Genomic DNA, 25,018 nt, shown 5'->3' with positions numbered 1-25,018 from the left:
GTGCTTCTTCTAATCGCTTAGTCTGTACAACAAACTTCCTGTGAACCTCTGCCTCAGAGTCTATTTCCTGAAAAATCTAACCAGTGACACAACCCTCCCCCCACAATACTCTACAGTACTGCTGAAAAATCTCTTTTTAAAAAAATGTTTTAATGTTTACTTATTATTGAGAGACACAGAGGCGTGAGCAGGGGAGGGGTAGAGAGAGGGGGAGACACAGAATCCGAAGCAGGCTCCAGGCTCTGAGCTGTCAACACGAAGCCTGACGTGGAGCTTGAACTCACGAACCATGAGATCATGACCTGAGCCGAAGTTGGCTGCCTACCAACTGAGCCACCCAGGCGCCCCATGAAAAATCTTAAAAAATGAGGCACATGATGGGAAGAAACATTCTGCAGATCTGTAGAATGCTGTAGAGCTGTAGCATCTTCCAACCATAGAAAGCTTTGACATAAAATACTGCTTATCACACATAAAAATCCCAGACAATAGTGTAGGCTAAACTAAATTACCAGACAAATAAATTCCTTTCCTCACCATTGATTTAATAGGATAAATAATATGGGAGATGAGGGAAGTTCCATTTATATGCAATGTAAATGAAACTGAATAAAGAATTTCATTCATTTCTTGATGAAATGTCAAATTAAGAAGCTGATAGGAGCATGAAATGAACTGAAACAGGATGAAGAGCAAAAATATCCTGCATTATTTTTTGATTACTGGTCACATAAACATAATAGGGATTAACAGAACTAGGCTTTATTTAACAAGCTAATCAAAAGCAAGCAGGAATAGATTACCATTAATTGCATTTGCATTTTGAAATCAAATACAGAGAAAATATTTCAGGAAAATCGGGCAATAGCAGTGATTATGTTAAAGTATCTAGAGACCACAGATATGTTGTCCCTAGGTATCCACGTTGCTTACATGGTCTCTATACCATTGGAGTTTCTTTCCATTTTAGCTTTGTTACACTGGAATATTCTCCTAGAGAAGTTTCTTCTCAGGCATAATTTTCACTGTATTGTTAGATGAGGCATAAATTATGTCAGGTATAAATATAGTGTAATCATAATTCTAATTATCTGAATAATTACTTTGGTTGGGATCTCATAAGTATTTCATCTCAGGGTCTTTTGTGATCCACTGTTGTCACCTCTAACTAGGAAAACCTTCTTTCTCTTAAATATAACTCTTACAGTATCCCAAAAATAAGGTTTTGCCATCTCTTGGGCATACCGAGGAACCAGGTCTTAAATTGGGAGAAATAAACAGGGGAATCTACTTTGTATTTGCACTGCAAATTCCATTATTTAATGTCCAACACTACTGTACAACTATGCTAAACAAGTCCAGATTTCCTTTCTAATTCTACCTTGAGTAAGTTATTGACACAATCTTAGCCTCCTCCTCGGTAATAAAAATATCACAATTGTACTAAGTCTACTTTAAAGACTTACTAAGGGACGCATATTAAAATGAATCAGATGGTTTGAGCGTTAAATTCATATTCTCAGTAAAAACAAAACAAAAAGACCCCTCAAAAAAAAAAACAGTTGGCAATGTTAAGTGCAACAAAAGAAGAGAGTAAATGTGCAAATGTATGACCATCATTTTGAAAGTATCTTTCTCTCTCTTTTTTGTAATCAGAGACTTTGGCTATTCTCTGAGCTCCAGTGGGAAGGGGCAGTGCAGATCTCCTCAGGCCCTCCAGTTTTCCTTTCCGTTGGAAGAGAAAGGAAATCAAGCCTTATAACACAGTCAAGATCTTCTAAAAAATGCCTGCCTTAGCTTGGTGACTAATTATATAATTGGTGTAGTGACAGAAAGACTTTCTTAAAATATACATTGAAATTGTTTATTTTGGGAGCTTGTTTCCCTGTTTTGCTCACTACTCAGAGGTCATGCTTGTTCTCCCCATTGGCACAGGACCATTTATTTATTTCATAAGATCATTGAGTTGCTATTGTATTATCTCTATTTTCAATTCAATCCAACCAAGGGGAAAATTTAATCAATGGTCCATAGATCATTGCATCCTGATGCCACAGTCATGTAGCATTAATGATTAGGGAAGTCGTCAGTTTAGCCTTCAGTCTTAGGCCTCCAGCCAGAATCTTTCATGTCCCATTACCTTGGGAGTATTGTCTAAATACTTCTTTTCTCCTCTTTATTTTATTTAATGTTTCTCTAGAAAGTGTGTTTTCAGGTTTGTTTTGTTTTGTTTTGTTTTAAATACAGCGGCTTAGGAAAGCAGCAAAATCTACCAAATCATCTCTCAGACTTCTTTAGTCTCCCCACCCTATAATCTCTACCCTGTACCAACAGGTTTATTTTTTGAAGAAACTAAACTATAAACTCTAAATGCCATAGCTGATGAGCTTCCATTCAAAAAACAGGAATTAAGTGGCAGCCTACAGGTTGAATGGAAGACTATTTTATCCTGGTAGTTATCAGGATACTAGTAGCCAAGTTTATAATCCCCAATGAGAGATTAGAGGATCCTTTCAGAAGAAATTGATCCAAGAAAAAAGATCTTCAGATGCTGACATATGGTCTCTCCAAGAAAAGGTTGGCTCCTAAAAGTGCTTGGATTGTGAAAAGACTAACAACGAACAGTGAAGGCAACTAGTTGACAAAGTCACCTCGCAGTAAGAGACTCTTTAATACTTCACTCTTAAATATGAAGAGAGCTGAGGGTCACCAAACTTTTGATGAAAGCTCTAATGGAAAAGACACTGAAAGACACTGAAAAGAAACTGAGAAAGAAAATGAACTCAATGGAAACAGCCATACAGACTGAAATACAACCTCAAAATGAAAAAAGGAGAACCAAAACAAACTATAATTGATATTACCAAAGAGATGAGAGAAGATACTATGCACATGAGATAGGTTTAAAAAATGTAATCATAAAAAAAAAATAAGAAGGTCTTGGTAATTACATATAATATTCCATAATTAAAAAAAAGATAAATGTTTGGAAGATATATTTGCTGATATGATTGAGAAAATAAGATTAAACAAATAAATGGAAAATAAGAGAGAAGAATTAAGGATATCAGGGTATAAATCCAGGAGTTCAAATATTCCAATGGAATTTTCAAGAAACCAGAATTCGAAGGAGAGAAAAATTATCAAAGAAAAAATACCAATAATAAAAAGCTGTGCACCAACACACACTGTCATATAATTTTAGCTCTGATATAAAGAGGATCCTAATAGCTTTCAGAGAAAGAAAAAAATCATATATAGAGAAATAAGAACTAGAAAGCATCAGGCATTTATCATTAGCCCAACAGTGGGAGCCAAAAGGCATTGCATAATGCCTTAAAAGTTCTGAATGAAAACATTTTCCAATCTTGGATTCAATACTCCATATTCTCTTTGTGTGTTAATCAAGTGTGAATTTTTTAAAGCATTTTCAGATCTGCAGGTTCTTTAAAAGTATATCTCCCTTGCACTTAATTTTTTCAGAGAGCTCCTGGTAATTATATTCCACCAAAATAAGGAGATAAACTGAGAAAGCATGAAAACATGGGATCAAGAAAATATGAGTCTCAACTCCAGAAGAGAGGTTAAAGGGGATTCCCAAGGTGACGGCAAAAGAAATAAAAAGACAGACTTGTTAAGGACAAGTCTAGACTGATGTAAGAGCATAAAGGGCCTTAAGGAGAGGGCTACCCAGAAATAAAAACGGAAAGAATGGGCTAAATGATATATTTGGCCACATTAAAAAGAACTTTTAGAGAGTTTCTTCACAGCTCATGTTGGGGATGAACTAGAGATAGCTAATTAAAAAAAAAAACAAGCAAATGGTATAAATAATTATAAACTGATATTTTCTATACTGTTCAGAGTGGGAGGTATCATATTTTTATGTTATCTACTAAAAATAGCAGCTACGTTTTTTACAGAGTCTTCTATATGTCAAACATACTTTTTCTCTGATCTTTGAACCTTTGCATGTAAGAATTATCATTATTTTACAGATGAGAAAATCAAAACTCGAAGAAATGAAATTACTTGCCCTAAGTCACACATAGTTAGCAAGAAGTGGACTGGAATTCAAACCTATATTCTCAAATCTATGCATTTTCTAATAAAGCATGCTTAAACACACATCAGCATGCTGATACACACATATGCATATTATTCACATAAAATGCAGTATTACCATGCTGATATATAATACTGCTTTTGTCTTTAATTGAGCTATGTGTGCATGTAATATATGTATGTATGTATGTAATTTTCTCAACTAGGCTGTAAGCATTTAGTAAAGAGGAATTACACATTCTATGTTCAAAGTTACCATTAAGTGAAATATTCTTATTCTTAGATGTTTTCTTAGGACTTTACTTTCAAATTATTTTCACATTAAGAATGAAGTACATGTGTTAGATGATAATTTTCATACCTGTCTATGCTAGAAAGGACATGCTTACACAATGGGCTTTCAATAGGAACTTGATCATGGATATCATTAGATGAAATACTATAGTAACCTATAATTATAAGTGCCAGATTTCAGAAACCTGTACATCTAAGGAATGGCCAGAGAAGAGAAAGAGGGCCCACAAAGAAGTCTGGTGTCACAGAATCTAAGTGAGGGTTTCTAGAAAGAATTAATCAACTGTTAAATACTAGTGTAATGATTCCAGTGGATTCTACAACATGAAGGCCAACAGTGATTTCAAGAACTGGTTTGTGGAGAGGGGTAGATAAGGTGGCAATAATACTGGAGAGATTGTTTTATGACTCCCCATTACAATGTAAGCTGTATGAGAAGAAGTTGTTTCTTTTCTTCCTAACACTGTCTCTAGTGCCTGTTATGATGCCTGACAGTGGAGGTACTTGACAATGCCTTCATTTAGTGAATTTTAAGCACAACTACATTCAAGGTCCCATGCTAAATGGCTGAGTGCTGGGATTTAACCAGAACAAAATGGAAATACATATGGTTTATCAGGTGATGAGTTCTATACGGAGAAAACTTAAGCAGGGAAAGAGAACAGGGAGTGCAGGAAGTAAGAGGGGTAAATTAGAACTATCAGTGGGCATACCAGGGAGGCTTCTTTAAGACAGTTATGTTTACACAAGAACATGAAGCAGCTGAGAAGTCATAACAAAATCTGTGGGAAGAGCATTCCAGGCAGAGGGAGGAGTAATTGAAAAAGTATTGATGTGATGCAGTGTCTGGAATGTTTGAGAAACACAAGAAAAAATGATTATTGTAATTATTACTAAAAATGTTTTCCAAACACCTTATGAGGTAATTCCTAGATCACATTGAAAATAATGAAACAGAGATTCAGAAGAGTCACCTAGTAAGTTATAGTGAGGTTCCCTTCCACATCACAATGCTTGCTATGGGCCAGGATTTCCCAACCATGGCTCTATTGCTATTTTGTGCTGGATAATTCGTTGTTGTGAGAGGCTGTGCTGTGTATCACAGGCCTTTACCCACTAGATGCCAAGAACACCCCTCTCTCCTCCCCACCCCTGCATGACAGTCAAAAATTCCTCCAGCCATTGTTAAATGCCTCCTGGGGGTGGAGAGGGTGAAATGATCTTAGTTGAAAACCACTGCCAAAGACTAGTACAAATAACAGGCAAAAGTGTCATTCTAAATGACTGACAGTTAACTTAGGCCCTATTTTAAAGACCAAATTAGTTGCAGCTCAGTGATGATATTTAAGACTGTTAATGGTCATTTTATACATAATAGATTGACTCTGCTATGAGGTAATTTGAAATCAGTTGTAAAGATAACCCCAAACACTAAATCGACTAGAGTGGGCTTATGCTCTGTGTTACTCAACAATGCCTTATGTGCATGTAAAATTGAAAGCACACCATGGAAATTCTAAGCAGTTTTACTTAATTTTAGCATGGGGATATTTATGCACACATTTTATTAGTTTAATTCATTTTGTTAAAGAGCATAAAAGATATTTTATATTCAAAGTTTTAGGACAAAGCTATCATTAGATTTTATTAATTTTCCAAAAAAAATCAATCTCAGTGTAATTAACTCATAATGAGTATACCCTCATTTAACAATATCTTGATCTCTCCAACTACAATTTATATACCCACACTAACAGAGTTAGTGTGCTTTAAAATACTGTCTATGACAATTTATTGAGGGTGTGGCTTGGTAATATATTGTTTGCTGTATATTTCTTAGTAAAGAAATACATAATTTGAATTAAGGAGGTTCAGCTTTTATTACTTAAGGAAACATATGCAGCTTTTCCCTGCCTAAAAGGCAGATACCCAGTTCACCACTGGGCCCATCCTTGCCTAAATGACGAATGAATGTTATCATGGAACTGTTTAAGCAATGCAGTGGGTAAAGCAGTCCTGAATGCATTCAAACATGAATTGAGGAAATGCAGTTCAGAGGCTTTTCAACTGGCCTTAACCTTACAAAATGCATTTCTTCCTTGGCCTCCTGAGCAGAGCCTACTGCTGGGGGCCAGTGGGAAGCTTCTACACAGCTTTGTTTTCCCACGAGGCACTAAGAACTCTCTCCTACTAGACTGAAGACATCCAAGCCTGTTAGAGAGGGGATTGTGCCCTGGAACTGTTGTTCGCAACATTATTTAAACTAATTAAAAATTATAATACATAAAAACTCATGGAGAGCTTAGCAAAGAGAGGGAAGTTACAATTCTAATGCTGTTTAATCGAACAAATTATGAGCACTTAAAAAAAAAAACCTGAGACTGAATTTACATTAGAATGCTTACTGTTAAGCCATCATGTTCCTACACCTAGAAAATAATTTATGAAGCATGTCATTTGTGACTTTAAAGTTACTAAAAGCTCAACACAATTGAGGCAATTTTTTTTTTAAACTAAACTGATTTATACTGCAAAGTTGATTAAGTCAGAATCACACAAGGCAATTATCTTTCTTATATTTCTCAAAATTTGGGCTAACTGCCTAATGATGTGAATCCAAATAATACTTTCTTTCCCCCCTCCAAAATAGTTATTACTTAATTTGATGCCATCTAATAATGTTACCATTTGGTTATTTCAAAAAAAAATCTTAATATTTGAGTTAACACAACATATTCTCATTGGTTTCACCAAAAAGCATTTTTAATGTATTTTTTAAAAAAGTTTATTTATTTTGAGAGAGAGAGAGAGAGAACATGCATGCAAGTGGGGAGGGGAAGAGAGAGGGGGAGAAAGAGAATCACAAGCAGGCTCCTTGTTGTGGTGCAGAGCCAACATGGGGGCTAGATCCCACGAACTGAACCATGAGATCATGACCTGAGCCAAAATCAAGAGTCGCATGCTCAACTGACTGAGCCACGCAGGGGCCCCACCAGACAAACGTTTTTATCTTAACTGCTGCTCATTCTCTCTCTCTTTCTTTCCTTCCTTCCTTCCTCTTTCTTTCTTTCTTTCTTTCTTTCTTTCTTTCTTTCTTTCTTTCTTTCTTTCTTTCTTTCTTTCTTCTTTCTTTCTTTCTTTCTCTTTTCTTACTTTCTTTTCTTCCTCTCTTTCTTTCTTTCCTTTTTTTTTTTTTTTTGTTGTTTTTGCTCACTGCCATATCCTGGAGAAGAATGAAGCTGAACAGTACCTTTTATCATTGGCTTGGAGACTTTGCTTATTGAAGATTATTTTTTTAATATGCCAAAAGCTGATATTTTAAGTAAAACCATTTCATTAGTTTCATTATAGATCTATGAACTAATAAAATACAGGGGGAAATTCAATGCCAGTTGTGAAAAGAAAATAGGATCTTGAGCAAAGGGAACATTTTTGGTGACGATAGTTTTATGAGATACTATACATTCCAATGACTCTCATAAGTCCAGGAATTCAAGCATGGCATAGGAAGTTCAGATAAGATCCACAAGTGAATAACTAATTTTTAAAGCAAGTGCAACTTATATTACTATTGCAATAAACATAGTTATTGCCAGCAGGGTGAGGCAATTTTATAGCCTTTTATTAAATTATTTCTTCCCATTTATTTACCATTTTAAAATTCATGTAAACAAATGAAAAGATACTTCAGTAACAGATTGCATGCATATTTTTAAAAATAATTCACAGCCTTTTGTTCATTTTAGAAGAAAGCTTTAAATCTGGGGTGCTTTTGGCAGTTAATGCGACTCATTCTTGATAATGGTGCTTAGTAGAATTAGTAAGGAGTTTCTTTTAAGATGTTTAATTGCAAGTTATTCTTCAACACTAACACAATATGCTCAGTCTAAGTCTTTGTGTCTATGCTTTTATTTTTCTTTTTCACTAACACTGCAGAATTTAAGCATGTTTTATCAAATCTTGAAACAGGGAAATACAGTTTAGTTTTCTCTCTATGATATTATTTACGTGGATGTGAATGACTGTACACTGGGTATGTGTGTGTGAGAAAGAGACAGTGAGACATAGAGACAGAGACAGACAGAGAAACACAGAGAGAGAAAGTTTTCCAAAATCCCTTGAAAAGTATTGGGATCCAATACAGAAACTCACTAAAATGAGATAGTACTAGCATTCCAAGAAAGAAATTCACCACATGCTTTATGGAATAAGTGCTATTTCTGAGAGGAAGGGGAAGAGGAGTTGTCCTCAAAGGTTGGCATGAATGTAAACTGCCAAATCAGCAAAAGCATTCATAAGAAAGATTGCCTTCCAAAAGCTGGACAAAAGAATGAGATAAAGTAATGAGGTGTAACTGACATTTCATACTGAGATTCATCATGTTGTCACTTTAACAATCAAAAGTTGACTCTCTTAGGGGTATGGTGGCAATTGTGCAAAGAGCTGGTTGATCTGCCTCTACTATCTATCTTAGAGTCAACAACAGGAGATATGGAGGTTTTCTGCTCAACTCCACATTTACTCTATTTACAGCCCTGACCAATCCTATTAGACATAGGTAAGGCATCACAAATCACAACATTCAGCTTAGAAGCTGAGTGGCCAGGAATGTGTTTGAACAATTAATTGAAGATTGCAATTTTAACTTATTCATAAATACAACAAAAGTAACATCTTCCCCATGTTAACTTATTCACCTACTTTTTCTATACCAGAGTCACAATTATTCATGAAAACGAAAAAGGGAACTTAGAATAATTTCAAGATGATTCAAATATTAGTTAAGAGTCTGATCAAGAACACTTCCTTAATTAAGTTGCTTTTGCCTTAAAATAAGGTTGCCTACAATACATTGAGCACAGCTAATATACTCTAATGAATGATCATGATATATAGTTTAAAGAATATTGTCAAAGAAAAATCCCATACAATATTTAAAGAGACTGAATAATCTTTCTCCTTATTGCATAATAACCTTGCATATGAATTCAATTGAACTTAAAAGTGTAATTTGCTTTTGTCCTAATATTAAGTACTCAGAAATGTTTTCTCTTTTTATTGAAAATTATATTAGTATGCTTGTAGTTAATTTCCTTTCAGATGGTATAAGGCTTTTCTGTTCACTTCGCAAACAAAAGTGAGAAATCAGTGTAACTATAGTTCTGTGACACTTTTGTAGTATGGAGAGATGTAGATAAGACTTCAGTTATTAACTGAAAAAAATAATTATCTATTCCATTAAAGACGTTATTCAATAATTTCCAAATGTAGAGACAATTTTGCTGTAAGTATCATCTTTCAATTTTTTGCCTCTATTTTGTGCCATGTGAATAGAAAAGCCGATTTAAAAAAGAATATTCGCATATATAATGTTTCTATCATGTGCCATGTACTGTGCTAGACATTCTGAAAATAAGGAAGAAATATGAGATAATTAAGTAGTTTATTCAAGGCAAAAGCAGTTATAATGAAATATTTTGATAAAGAAATTTCTAATAAATTAGATTACATATGCATTTAACTTTTATTCACTTTATTTGGTGGATGTCTTCATGATCACTAGTATGAAAATGTATACCATACTGCCATAACATAGAGTATTTTATGAAAAAAAATTGAGACAATTTTTATTATATCTTTTTCTCTTATTTTTATAGTATACCAAATCACTCCAAAACTTAGTGGCCTGAAACATCTATTTATATTCATAGATCCTATGGATCAGGAATTCAAATAGAGCATAATGGGAGGTTTTGTTTTTGTTGTTTTTGTTTTTACTTCATGGTTGCTGAGGTTTCAACCAGAAAGACTCTAAGACTGTGAGTAACTTGATGGCTGGGGCTAGAACCATTTCAAGCTCATTCACTCCCATTCTAGCATTCAGCTAGGATAACAAGAACACTAAGACCACTGTTCAGAAGGCCTGCATATAGCTTTTTTATATGGCCTGGCTTCCTCACAGCATGGCAGTCTCAGGCTAGTTAAGATTTCTAACATAGTGGCTCAGGGCTCCAATTGTGAATAGCCCAGGGATCAATGTAGTTTAAAGACACAGTTGTGACTACATAAATAGAAGAATGAATAGCATAGCACGTTCAACCATTTACAGATATCAAACTGGCTCTTAAATATATTTAACTCCATTTATAACTGGTATTTCTCACCCTCTCAGTTTGCAGAATTTTTACCTCAGTTTGATTTTCTTTCCCCCTATGTGGAAAGGGACTTGGATACTCCTTGGTTCTTAAGGAAAACACATTTATCATGGTGAGTTAACAAGCTAGAATTTTAATTGTAATCAGTCACAAGTTAGTGTCATTGACCTGAGTCAAACTTTCAATTTGCAATCACTTTGGGTGAAGAGAGGACTAAAGCTTGAGCTCTAATATGCTACCACTAACCTACTAACATCCCACCTAAAGCAATGGCTTCCCTTGCTTTTTAATCTCTATACACCAATTATTTAACTGCTATAACAAATCAGAACCATGGCTTTTGGGGATACGTAAGCCAATCTTTGGAAGTAATTTTTGCACTTCCTCATATATTTTACTCATCATATGTGTGTATGTATGTGTGTGTATATTTACTAAATTAATCCCTCAGTTATTTCCCATCACATGCAGAATAAAATCCAGTCTCTGCTATTACAGCCTAAAAAGCTCTGTATGTGGTTTTCATTTTGTTTTGTTTGTTGATATTTGAAAGTAGTTTTATGATTTGTCTCCCCCAATTGACTATAATCTCCACAAGAACTGGAACATTCCAGACTGGTTCATCATCCTATCCTTGTCCTAAATCAGTACCTGTTTTATGGAAATAATTAAATATGTATTATTTGCATTGAATTAATATTTATATTAATTCAAGAGAAGATCAAGGCTCTATTATCTTTAGGAACTGGTCATCTGTCATCTATCAGAAGCAATAACATATTTATTTGTTTTTCTCCTGAGCAGAAAACTGGAAAAAGACAATTGTAGAGGGCACATAAATCTCATGGGTAACTTAAAAGACAGGGTCAGATTTTCTAAAGGAAATAAATATAAAGTTGTATATGCTCAGACAAATTAAAAACATGGTTAGCATTGTGGTTGAAAATCAAATTTGTGCTAATGTTCCCAGGCATTAAATAATAACAATTTAAGGACATTTTATTTGCCAGCATATAATAGATTGACATTTAATGGCAGCATTTACACTAAATTCATTTAGGCAATCAGTGTTAACATGAGAAAGGATGATATCATGCATAAAGACAATGGTGCTAAGCTGGGAGTTCCCACAAAGAAAGAATTACCCAGTTCTGATGCAGGAGACTGAGAAATAGGGGGAAAAAATGAAAAAGGGAAAAATGAATTCTAATTCAAGAGTCTGAGAGAGTGGTTGTATAGGCAGAATAGGGAAACCAGTCATGATCTCACCGTTAGTTGGAGCCCTTTGTGGGGCTCTGTGCTAACAGCTCAGAGCCTGGAGCCTGCTTCAGATTCTGTGTCTCATTCTCCCTCTGTCCCTCCCCCACTTGAGCTCTGTCTCTCTCTGTCTCTCAAAAATAAATAATTTTTTTTAAAAAGTGAATTTTTTTTGTTAAAGATAATTAGTTTGGGGGGAACACTCAAGTGGAAACACTATTAATAACAGAATATTTGACTGATGTTGGGCTAAAGATACAAGTAGCTGAGATAGATTTCTAAAGATGCCCTACACTCCCTAATTTCTATTCCCTACGTATTCAATGGAATAGTAATCTATGTACTTTGGTGGAGAGATTTTGCAGATGGAATTAAGGAAATGAAATGGAATCATTTCAGTTTAAGTTAAGAATATCCTAGATTATTCAGTTGGGCTCAATGTAATCACAGCAGCCACTAAAAGCAGAAGAGGAAGGCAGAAGAGTTAGAGAGACACCACTGAGGAGAGAAGCAGAGAACAGGTGAGGCAGAAGGGAAGTTCAGAGAGACTGAAAGCATGAGAATGACTCAACCCACTGTTGCTGACTTTGTATATGGGGAGTGGAGGTAACATTCCAAGGAATGGAAGAAGCCTCTAAAAACTGAAAATGATCCCTGGCCAACGGCCAGCAAGGAAATGGGAACCTCAGTCCTACAACTGTATGGATTGATTTCATGAACCAACTGAGGGACCTAGACTTCAGACCTAGAGAACTCTTAGATAATACATGTGTATGGTTTCAAACACCCAAAACTGTAGTAATTTATTATGACAACAATAAAGGTGTTAACATAAAAGTGATTCAATGACTATGACTTAAATGCCAATGGAACTGAAACACACAGAAAAGAGAGAATTTATGGTTTAAGATTAAGCCTTGGGAATCCTACTTAAATGGAGAGGATAACTGGGGAAAGTGGGATTAGCAAAGCCAAGGCAAGCAAGAGGGAGGCTTGGGATGCATGGATGGTCAGCGATCAAAAGGACAGTTGACAATTATAGGACCTCTTCAGGGTCATGCAAATAAAAGGAGCTAAAAACAGGAGTAGATTTCTAAAGATGCCCTACACTTAACGTTACAGAAAAGTCAAGTAGAACAAGGATGAAAAAAAAAATCACTATTTGAGAAAGTCATTGAAGCTGGAAATCAAATTTCAGGAATAAGAAGGGAGTGGCAAAGAAATGGTGTGACAAGTACATATTGCTTGCTTTAGAAGAGTTTAGATATAAATTACATAAAAGTGAGTTTGAACGAGCAAAGGCATAAGGAATAACTGAAAAAAAAGTGACATCAGTATAAAAGATGAACTTATTTTACCAAAAAACTGTAAATATTAATTATAGCATATCTATATTATGATTTCACAACACATTAGGTGAAAGTGAAACCAACTAATTCTTAAAGTTCTCATGAGTGCATAGTAGGAAGCATAGCAGGAAGAACAGATACTGGGGCAAACCCAGACACCAAAACATGAGAAAGGCCTTAATATTCCTAAATTTCAGCTTTCTTAGCAATTATACAGAGCTCATGAAAATGCTTCTCATGCTTGTCATGATGATTACATCAAAACGTATGTACAAACCACCTAGCACAGATTCAACAATCTGAACCAGCCTCAGAAGCCCCAAACTAAATACCACTCTCATATAGTATGGACAACCTTAGTGTCTGTCCTAGAGGAGGTAGTAGAACTGAGAACATTAAATGGTCCACAGCCAGAGTTTGGTCTGGATAGTTTCTCTATTTTTCCAATATTTCCTAATATATAAATGAAATGATTCTCCTTAATCACAGTACCATAGTCATGAACAGTGTTGTTATGTCTTCATATTTATTCTCTTTGTTTTCTTCTTGTAGGTTACTGTAAATAGACTTTCCTTCATGCAAGGTTGTCTTGAACACTGTATATGTAGCTTGTGATCTGCTCAACTCCAAGGGGTACCATTTTCATCAAAATTTATTGTATGAATCGTATAACATTGCTGGGCCTTCATACTTAAGATTATAACATAATATATTACATTATAGACTTTTGTTTAAACTGGTTTAAATCCAGTTATAGACATGTGGATTAAAATAGTGAGACTGGTTTCTTGATGAGGAAAAAACCTTTTCTTTTAGATTGTTTTTGGTAGAATTTAAGCCTTCTTGAATAAGGCTTAGGGAAAAACTAGACTCAAAATAAAGCCTCTCTTAAAAACTATCTGTTTTTAACCAACTGTGGACACCACAAATATATAAATTTGATCATGTACCATCATCACATGAGTTGATGACAAGTTGTGAACATTATGAGGACTATATTTCAAAATGTTAAGTAGTAATTGAAAATCATCTCCTGAAAGATGTTAGTTTTTTGAGTTGCACTACCCAAAATTTTTTGTATAACTCTGTAGCAGATTTTAAATGAAATAGTAATAAATACATTTTAAGTATTTTTCCAAAAATTATTTTATTTCAGATATTCTAGGTTTAAATTTTTTACATAGGTTTTGATTCTGTAGAATATCATTTAACATTTACTGTTTCAAGGAATCACTCTTTTTTTTTAATGTTTATTTATTTTTGAAAGAGAGAAACAGAGTGTGAGCAGGGAAGGTGCAGAGAGAGGGAAACACAGAATCCAAAGCAGGCTCCAGTCTCTGTGCTGTCAGCACAGAGCCCAATGTGGGGTTCGAACTCACAGACTGCGAGATCATGACCTGAGCCGAAATCGGACGCTTAACTGACTGAGACACCCAGGTGCCCCAAGGAATCACTCTTTAATTAAGAACATTAAAATGATCTCTGATACATAGAAATTCATGTTATTATTTATGTTTTCCCTATGTTTTTATAGAAAATATACTAAATAAGGTCAAACTATGTGCATTGCACTATACCAAGTTAAGCCATAATTATTACTATGAAGACTAAAATAAAAAAAATTTCTATTTTCCTAAGTAAAACATGAATGCTATAAGCAGTTATGAATGTCAACTGCTAACTTTAGCAATTATGATTTTGTATGCTATTGAACCTTCTGGAATTCTGCTGTTTCTAGCATTTTAACAAGTCATGCTACAATTTTTTTGTGGGTGGTGATATAGGTATTAGTTCAGTATTGCTTTGGCATACTGATTTTGAGGTCTCAGAATCCAGAATGAGACTATAGATCCTCTATGAATTTTATAGTGACTTAAACAAATTAATTTTCTACATTTCAATTCCCTTACTTATCTAATATACTTACCTGACTGAGTTGATATAATATATATATATATGTATATATATATATATATATATATATATATATATATATATATAATTTATTTGAAAGTAACTGGAATAAAATAAACACATAATTTCTTACCTGTTTAGTAATAGTACTATCTTCTTTTGAATGACATAAATCTGAAATAATCTTAGCACTAGTTCTAAAAGAGTAAAGCACTGGAGTCCACTCTAACAAAAACATTGTATTCTTAGGCGATCTGGTAAATATGGTAGAACAACCTGCCATTGATATGCCACTTTTCGCACTCTAAACATATAGGGATATTGAATAAAATATAAAATTAAAGAATCATAGGAATAGCTGACATGGAAGGAAAAAAATATTCTTTAGGTGCCATGAAAATATAAGGAATTTAAAGCCAGAGTCATCAGTGGGAATCGCCATACTGGTTGATGTGGGATAGTTCATGTATCAACTTTAAGGTGTGTGGCTGAGATTATAATGCCTACAAGAGTGGTAGCCCCAAGCCCAAGCTAGACAGAGAACAAAGAACCCATTTTATAAAGCCAAGAGCATCAAAGGACTGTTCTTTTCACCAACGGGAGACAAAAATAATTACTTACTGGAACAAAACATGGCAAAAAAAATTCTATCACCTTCATAAGATTCTACAAATAAAAGAATAACTCATGAGATGACAAAACTAGAAGGCACCATTTATGAGTGTGAGAATACAGCAACAACCCAAATAAAGATTCAACATCAAAACTGTTCTAGAAGTAGCAAAACCAACAGGACACCAGTAGAGGCAAATGTAAATGTGCTTTGCAGAAATAATCTCGCAACCCCAAAACATAATATTCATTCAGAAAACAATGTGTTCTGAAAATAAACTTACCATTTAAAATTTAAAAACACAGAAAAAAATGGGCCATCATAATGGAAAGCTGTTACACACATTTAAAAAGAATTAGCATGATAATAGTGCAGGCAAACATTTTTAAAGACCATTTAAAATAAGTCTATTTAAAATGCTTAAAGAATAAAATATGGTTTACAAAAAATAATGCCAGATCACACCATATGAAACAAAGAAAAGACAGAGTAGAAACAAGCATATATGGCTTCTAGGAATTATACTTGTACATGCACACACATACACAAATACATATATTTAGTGTGATAATCAATTTCATGTCACCTTGACTAGATCATGGGATAACTACATGTCTGGTTAGGCATTATTTCTGGGTGTGAATGTGAGAATCCTTTTGGAAAAGATTAGCATTTGAACTGGCAGACTAAGTGATCTGTTATGTTGAGGGTCTCAATAAAATAAAAAGGTGGCAGAAGGGAGGATTCTCTCTCTCTCTCTCTCTCTCTCTCTCTCTCTCTCTATCACCTGACTACTTGAATTGAGATATCATTCTCCTCCTCCCCTTGGCACTCCTGGTTCTCAGACCTTGAGACTCAGACCATCAGCACGCTGGCTCTCTGGCTTTAGAAATATACCACTAGCCTTCCTAGGTCTCTAGCTTACAGACAGCAGATTGTGGAACTTCTCAGACTCCATAATTGCATGAGCCAGTATCTTACTTATAATAAGTCTCTTTATGATACCATATAATAAACGAATATCTTAGAATGAATACACACACACACACACACACAAATTCTTTCTACATCTCTCTATATATGAATCTATATTCCTTCTAAAAATCTATCTATCCATCCATCCATCCATCCACCTATCTATCTTGTTGGTTCTGTTTCTTTGAAGATTGCTGATTAATGCATTTACTGTCACTGAAAACTAAAAAAAAAAAAAAAGTATGATACGTTGTAAAATGGGTTATGTAAGTGAAAAGAGAATTACTGAATTATTTTCTTCTAGTACTTGTTAGGACAATAAAATATCATGGGGTTCTCTCTCCCTTGTGTAAGTTTAATCTTATAAAAAACTAGAAGGAATCTGAGAAGTCTTTTTTTAAAAACTATAAAAAAGCACCCAAGGAAAAAAAAAAGGCAAATGTGTTGTGTCCATGTAAGGGAAATATAAGAGTAAAAAGGGGAATTTTATTTTACTTTATTTTTTTAATGTTTATTTACTTTTGAGAGAGAGACAGAGTTGAGCAGGGGAAGGACAGAGAGAGGGAGACATAGAATCTGAAGCAGGCTCCAGGCACTGAGCTGTTGGCACAGAGTCTAACATGGGGCTTGAAAGGTGCCCCTAAAAAGGGGAATTTTAATATCAATGGAAATACATTATAAATAAAAAAATATAAAAGACAAAAAGAGTTTATTTGGTAGAAAAATAAACAATGATTCAAGAAGATATAATAATTATAACTGTAAATGCAAGTAGAATTACAGCCTTGATCTATTTACACATAATAATGAACATATAGAAATAGACAAATCAATATTAATTGGAGGTTTTACATGCATCTGAAAACCTAGCAGGTCAAGTAAAAAGCAAAACAAAACACACACACACACACACACACACACACACAAACGCAAAGAACTAGAAATAATCAAAGAAGTAAATTATATGTAATAAGCAAACAACTAGAAAGCACATACCATGAGAAATAGGCAATATATACACACATCCATATCTTTTATGGAGGTTATATATGTTGCATATTATATAATATATAATATGTTGTATTTTATATATTATAAATGTCACATATATGCCATATATATTATACATATGCATATATTATCCAACTTTCAGACTTACTAAAAAGCTACAGTAATCAAGACAGTGTGGTACTGGCCAAAGAATAGGCAAATAGATCAATGCAATAGACAAGAGATCCCAGAAAACACCTACACAAATATAGTCAACTGATCTTTGACAAAGAAGCAGAGGCAATTCAATGGAAAAAGGATAATTGCTATGGACTGAATTGTGGACCCCACCAATCACACACTGAAGTGCTAACAATACCCATCATGTGATAAGGCCTTTAAGAAAATGACCCGATTAAATGAGATCATTAAGGTGGAGCTCTGGTTCTATGGGATTAGTGTCCTTATAAGAAAAGGCACATTACTAAGTGAAAGTAGCCAGTCTGAAAAGGCTAAATACTAAACGATTCTAACTATAGCACATTCTGGAAAAGGTAAAATTACGAAGACAGTAAAAAAAAAAAAAATCACTGGTTGCCAGTAAATCCCACAAATAAAATATAAATTCCAAACAAATCCCAGAAATAAAATATATATATTCCAAACAAATCCCAGAAATAAAATATATATTCCAAACCAATATTAAGAGGAATGAATATTGATCAAACAGAAAGCAAAAGGAAAACATGCACACAATGAAAAGTATTTTAATTTTTTATGTATACATATATTTTTTTTGAGAGAGAGTATGTACATGTAAGTTGGGCAGGGGCAAAGGAAGAGGGAGAGAGAATTTTAAAGAGACTCCATGCCCAGTGTGGAGCCCTAGGCGGGGCTCAGTCTCAGGATCGAGGCTCAGTCTCATGATTGTGAGATCACAATGTGAGATGAAATCAAGACTCATATGCTTAACTGAATGAGCCATCCAGAAGCCACAGAAAAGCATTTTAAAAAAGAGAAGAAGAATATTAGAAGAAGAATACAGAGAAGAAGAATATTAGAAGAATCTAAATATATCAATAAGCACAATAAGCATGGTTGATTACATTAGTGTTCAAAATATTTGCTTCCCCTTCATTGCACTGATATCAGGCTTGGCCATATGTTTTGTTGAGTAACACAAAGGGGTGAAATGTCAAATTATACTCAAATGGGTCAGGCATCATACACAAAATCAGGTTCTGCTAATAATTTCAAGGATACAGATAATCAAGAGACCAGATAAAACAAAGAGACTTCTGAGACATGATGAGCAGCTCCCTGGGTTCTTTCTTTTCCATGGTGGACATTCACTCTTGGCCAAGAATAGACAAGATCTCTAACTGAGGTACATAAGTTATTAACTCAGATATCAGGGAGCATTTCTTTTATGAAACATCTCCAATTTCCCACTAGCTAGTGTGTTATTTTCCAGGGAGCCATACCTCATAAATCCATACATTCTGTTTTTATTTATTATAAGAATTCTTTAGCCAGGAGCACACCATTAAGAACCTTCCCTAGACAAGGACTTCCTTCCTAGCAAAATCATTAGCCTAGTGACCCAGACATTCAGTTATGATGTTGTCAAGGAGATATGACTGAAGCATCCCCTTGGTATGAGAGTGATTAGATCTCAGGCTAGATCTTTAGACACCTTCTTCCCTATTTACAATGCTGTTCTTTTGGGGAGGATTATATTTCCCAATGTCACTGAATTTAGGTCTATCCATTTGCACTGCTTTGGTTAAAAAAATGTGAGTGATTGTGAAGTGTGTCATTTCTGACCAAACCTTTAAGAACCAGGCTATGGTTTGCCATTTATCTTTTTCATTCTACCAAGAGAATAGCAGTGTCCTAGGTAAAGGTTATACTGTTACCCTTGGTTCTAAGTGAAAAAGACATGATAGACAGTAGAATGAGCAAGAATTAAACTCTCTGCTTAAAAGTCATTGACCAGGTTGTTTGTCACTGCATCTGATTAGAATGAGTCAAAGCAAAATCTTAGCATGCTGGACCCTAAACGGTTAAGACTGAGAGAATGTCTTTGTGACCACAGAACTCCAAGAATATTATTTTATCTCATTCAACATTATTTTTTTTCTGAATTATGCTATAACACATTTAGGTTATACCCAGAATATTAGCAAATCATTGTATTGATAGTATCATAACAATTAATAGTATAGTCTGGGAGTACTTTACTGGTCACATAGAGTGGGTAGCCAAGCCACTGTTACTTTAAGAGTCCCATGTATTTAAGCTCTTGCATCTGAATCTACAAAAATCTACTCCTTACCATATATGCAAGAAATCCATAATGTAAACTAGGCATGAAGAGTTAATAGAAATAACACAGTATATAATAAAACTTCTACAGATTCCAAAAACATAAAAGGAAGCCTCCTGAATTTTTTTTCTCAGCTCTGTAGAAATATGGGCAGTAAGAGTGAACAACTGTTTTTTCCATACTGAAGTTCTTTGGGTTTCCATAGGAAATGCTCTCGTATATCTATTCAACTTGTAAGAAGATCCTTGTAATTTTTTAGATGAAATCTCGAATCTACATGACCACTCACATAAAAGTAATAGACCCTGACATGTATATATATTACAGATATAATTTGGCCATTCGTTAAATCTTACTTTACCTCTTAAGGCAAGTTTATATCAAAATTCCAACTACACAACTCTGTGTAGGAAATAATTGCAAAATGGAAAGGAAGTTGTTCCTCCTGCAATTGTCTGACTTAATCTTAGTGATGGAAAACATAAAAATAATATTGGCTAAAAATAAATGCTTACTTTTCTCATGCATAAATGTAGGCAGAAAGTTGTTGGTCTGTGTACTTCCCGGTTATCAATAAGAAAGACGTAGGGTCTTTTTCAAACCATTTTTTTTCATGTATACTTTTTGTCTTAATAAATAAAACATTCATGGCTTAGATTTTAAATCATATTTACAGATGAAGAACACTTCTAGGCCCAAACAAGTTAACAGTGAAGCTACTACTGCTGGAAGGAATACATGCCCTGCTTGCATTTTAAGCCTAAATGGCAGAGACTTAATGCCAGAGAACACCATTATGCATCACCTTCTAGACTGGAGAACTGAAACCAAAGAAACAGCAGAGACTTGAAGTTCATGTAACCACCATCTGATACCTTCACCTTCATGCTACAGAAGCAAATGAAAACTGTGTTACTTTGAGATGAGCTAGAAAGAGGTACCCCAATGTTTATAGCAGCACTTTCAACAATAGCCAAATTATGAAAAGAGTTTAAATGTCCATCAACTGATGAATGGATAAAGACATTGTGGTTTATATACACAATGTAATACCACATGGCAATGAGAAAGAATGAAATATGGCCTTTTGTAGCAACGTGGATGGAACTGGAGAGTATGATGCTAAGTGAAATAAGTCATACAGAGAAACACAGATACCATATGTTTTCACTCCTATGTGGATCCTGAGAAACTTAACAGAAGACCATGGGGGAGGGGAAGGGGGAAAAAAAGAGAGGGAGGGAAGCAAACCATAAGAGGTTTTTAAAAACTGAGAATAAACTGAGGGTTGATGGGGGGTGGGAGGGAGGGGCAAGTAGGTGATGGGCAATTGAGGAGGGCACCTGTTGGGATGAGCACTGGGTGTTGTATGGAAACCAATTTGACAATAAATTTCATATTTAAAAAAAAAAGAAGAAAGGGGTGCTGGAAGGAAGGGGAAAGGGAAATCCAGCATAGGTTTTGGCTTCCTTTACTTTGTAATTCCAGCTTCTGGTTCCTCTCCGATCATTTTTGAATCATGGTTTCCATTTCATAGTCCAAGACAGCTAGTCTAGCTCAAACTATCACATCTGCATGCCAGCCAGAAGGAAGGAGAAAAAATACAGAGAAAGGACATTTCGTCTCTCTTTAAGTACATTTTCTGGAAGTTAAATATACCTTTTCTTCCACATGGATTCCACTGATCAGAATAGTCAAAATAGCAAATCTAGCTACAAAGGAGGCCTGGAAATACAAGTCCAATGTTGCACAATCATACATACAGGAAACATTGGGAAGATCAATGGCTAAAGAAAAAGGAAAGACTATGTAAAGATGAAAAATCATCCACCTTAGGAGCTTATTTGACTATGAGAATTTGGATCATTTTCTGGTCTGGATAACTTCTAGAAAAATTCATTAAAAATATTTGAACATTGGGTGGCTTAGCTGGTTGGGCGTCCAACTTCGTCTCTGGTCATGATCTTACTGTTCCCAGGTTCAAATCCTGCGTTGGGCTTTGTGCTGACAGCTCAGAGCCTGGAGTCTGCCTTGGATTCTGTGTCTCCCTCTCTGTCTCTGCCCCTCCCCGCTTGTGCTCTGTCTCTCTCTCTCTTTCAAAAATAAATAAAACATTAAAAAAAAGTTTTTTTTTTAAAGATTTTGAACATTAGGGGTGCCTGGGTGGCTCAGTCGGTTGAGTATCCAACTTCGGCTTGGGTCATGAACTCGTGGTTCATGAGTTCGAGTCCCATGTCAGGCTCTGTGCTGACAGCTCAGATCTGGAGCCTGCTTTGAATTCTGTGTCTCCCTCTCTCTGCCCCTCCCCTGCTCATGCTATCTCTCTCTCTCTCTCTCTCTCTCTCTCTCTCTCTCTCTCTCTGTCTCTCTCAAAAATAAATACACATTAAAAATGTATTTAAAAAAAGATTTTGAACATTAAAAGAGACTCTTGTAATACCTAATAAAGGCAGTATTAAAATTCCTTTATATATTCCCAAACCAGATTGTAGTACTGAATAGATAAACTACATTTACCTTTATTTTGCAGACATTTCCTAATAAACTGATACATACAGAACAAGATTTTGAAGACCACTTTAGACAGCTTTTTGAATCAATAGGGACTAAGCTTTTTAGGAATTCTAAGCTAAGAATCCTAATTCTTGGGATTTTTTTAGGAACCAAACAACATCAGAGAAGGGAGTGGGAGTCAATGTCTTTGTCCTATTCAACAACATAAACACGTAATTCTTCATGCTGATTAATTAATAACAAACAAATAAAAAAGGCAAGAATGGCCCATATTGAATACATTATGTTTTTTCTTAATCTAAGCACATCAAATGGATTATCTCACTTGTTATTGACCAGTCATAAATAATTACATTCTTCTCATTTAGGTACGTATTTTCAGGTACTTTATTTTATAGCTTGAATAAATTTGTTTTTATTTATATGAAATTGATTTCATTTTTATTTTAATTTTAAATGTAGTAGTGTTTTATATTTTTTACAAATTGCCTTTTTACTTAGTAAATTAACTTCATGGTCCATTTTCAGTAGTGACATACATTTCCTTTTAAAATAAATTCATATAAATAAATAGAGCTATTTTAAAGAATTATACTAAGTACAGGTGGTAGTTGGATATGGCAAAAAAGTGAATGTGGTAAATAAATGACTGACATTTAGACGACATGGAGAAAAATGTACCTACATCTTCAAGCAATCTTTCATACATAGTATTTAGGCCAATTAAAATTTTGGTGGTTATTGATATGCAGTAAGTTTGAGATTTTTTTTGCTTGTTTGAGATTTTTTTTTAACATTTATTTATTTTTGAGACACAGAGAGAGAGAGCATGAACAGGGGAGGGTCAGAGAAAGAGGGAGACACAGAATCTGAAACAGTCTCCAGGCTCTGAGCTGTCAGCACAGAGCCCGACGCGGGGCTCAAACCCACGGACCACGAGATCATGACCTGAGCCAAAGTCGGACGCTTAACCCACTGAGCCACCCAGGCACCCCTTGTTTGAGATATTTTTGAAGCACACTTTCTCAACATTCCATGTTAAAGGCAGAAACATGCATTAATAACCAATGAATTGTGAGTAAATTTATGCAGAAAAATGAAGCACCTAATATCAGTAGAAGACTACCCACCTCTATACAGAGTTGACACAGAAAGTGCCAGATCAGCAGTATTAATAACCAATAATGAATCATGACTCATATATTATAATAAAAAATCTATTTACCATCAAACTTTTAGCAAAATAACTTTGATTCCCTAGAAAATATACTACTTGCAAGAGGTAAGCCTCTGGTTATTAATTGTATTTTTGACAGTGTAAGACCTGCATTGACCATCATTCCACAACTAACTTGTAATGAATGTATCTTACTAACATTTCTGTGTCTGTTGGTAAAATCAATAGTAACCAAGTTAAGAAAATCTCTGCTTTACCTACTGTGCACTCAAAAATAAAAATATTTTTAAAGTTATTAATATTCATTTAAAAATTCACAATAACTTAATGATTCATTTGCATAACACACATACACATATCCCATAGTAGCCCACATTTCTCAAACTGTTTTTGTTTCATTTTGTTTTTTTACTGGTACAGTTTAGAATATTACAGTTCTGGTGACAAAGTGATAAAGGGATTCAAACCACATCAAAATATTAGGAATAAATAAAATACTGTCATTGCTACAGAGCCACAAAAACTCCTGATGTCTATAAAAGCATCTTCAGTTACCTAATCATTAAGCTGGACTGTCTTACACTGTGTCAGAGTTTAAGTTAAAATCTTTATTTCACTGACCGAATTCTTGCCTATGTTCATGGAGCAGAGTTCTCAAATGTTATAGAAAATAAAGACATTTTCAAGTTTCTGGCTTCACAGTATGCTATGTCTGATCTCTCACTTTTCAGCTCATTGGATATTATCATAACAGAATATATACTCAATTATAGCAACAGTAAACCTCACATATTTATCAAAAGTGGAACACACTGTGAAAACTTGGCAGGACACCAAAGAGCCATGGAGAACTTTCTGAGAGCCACTGGCTCCAAAAACAACACAGTTTGCTTCAATTGGGACTGGTCTGTTATCTCATCTATGTTTTTTTGACTAAATACGTGTTAGTATTCTACATACATATTTCTTTTCTAATATAAATGTATTTATCATTCTTAGATTTTTTTACTTGAATACCATCTACCTTCATATTTAAGAAGTAAAGCTGTTAGTATGTTTACAGATATTTAGACATTTTATAAAACCTGTGGCATACCCAGCATGATGCTCAGATGTGTAGGAGACACTTGTCAGAGCCTTGACTACATCCTTTAGATGGTACCATTTCATTATATTCCTGAAGGCTTCCAAATCCCATTATCTGCATTTCTATTCTTGAGGGGTTTTGTTTTGTTTTTGTTTTTTGTTTTTTGTTTTTCCTGATGGAAAACTGTTCCATCCAAGCATGCAATAGGCCAGAAGTCCTGGGTAATTAGCATCCCCTGGAAATAGCCCTCAACCAAAGATTGACGGCAATTGTGTATAAATGTCTCAGTGCCCTTACTC

The 25,018-nt window shown here is 34.7% G+C and overlaps 1 long non-coding RNA gene across 4 annotated transcripts in view; it reads right to left on the bottom strand.

Moving 5' to 3' along the window:
* LOC123383964 overlaps window positions 1-25,018 on the bottom strand; it is a 454,947-nt gene that overhangs the window by 141,615 nt on the left and 288,314 nt on the right. The gene's annotated exons all lie outside the window — the stretch shown is intronic.

This window comes from Felis catus, chromosome A2, assembly GCF_018350175.1.
Source record: "Felis catus isolate Fca126 chromosome A2, F.catus_Fca126_mat1.0, whole genome shotgun sequence".
Classification (NCBI taxonomy): domain Eukaryota; kingdom Metazoa; phylum Chordata; class Mammalia; order Carnivora; family Felidae; genus Felis; species Felis catus.
The sequence above is the reverse complement of the archived record's forward strand: the minus strand, read 5'-3'. Positions and strand labels throughout refer to the sequence as shown.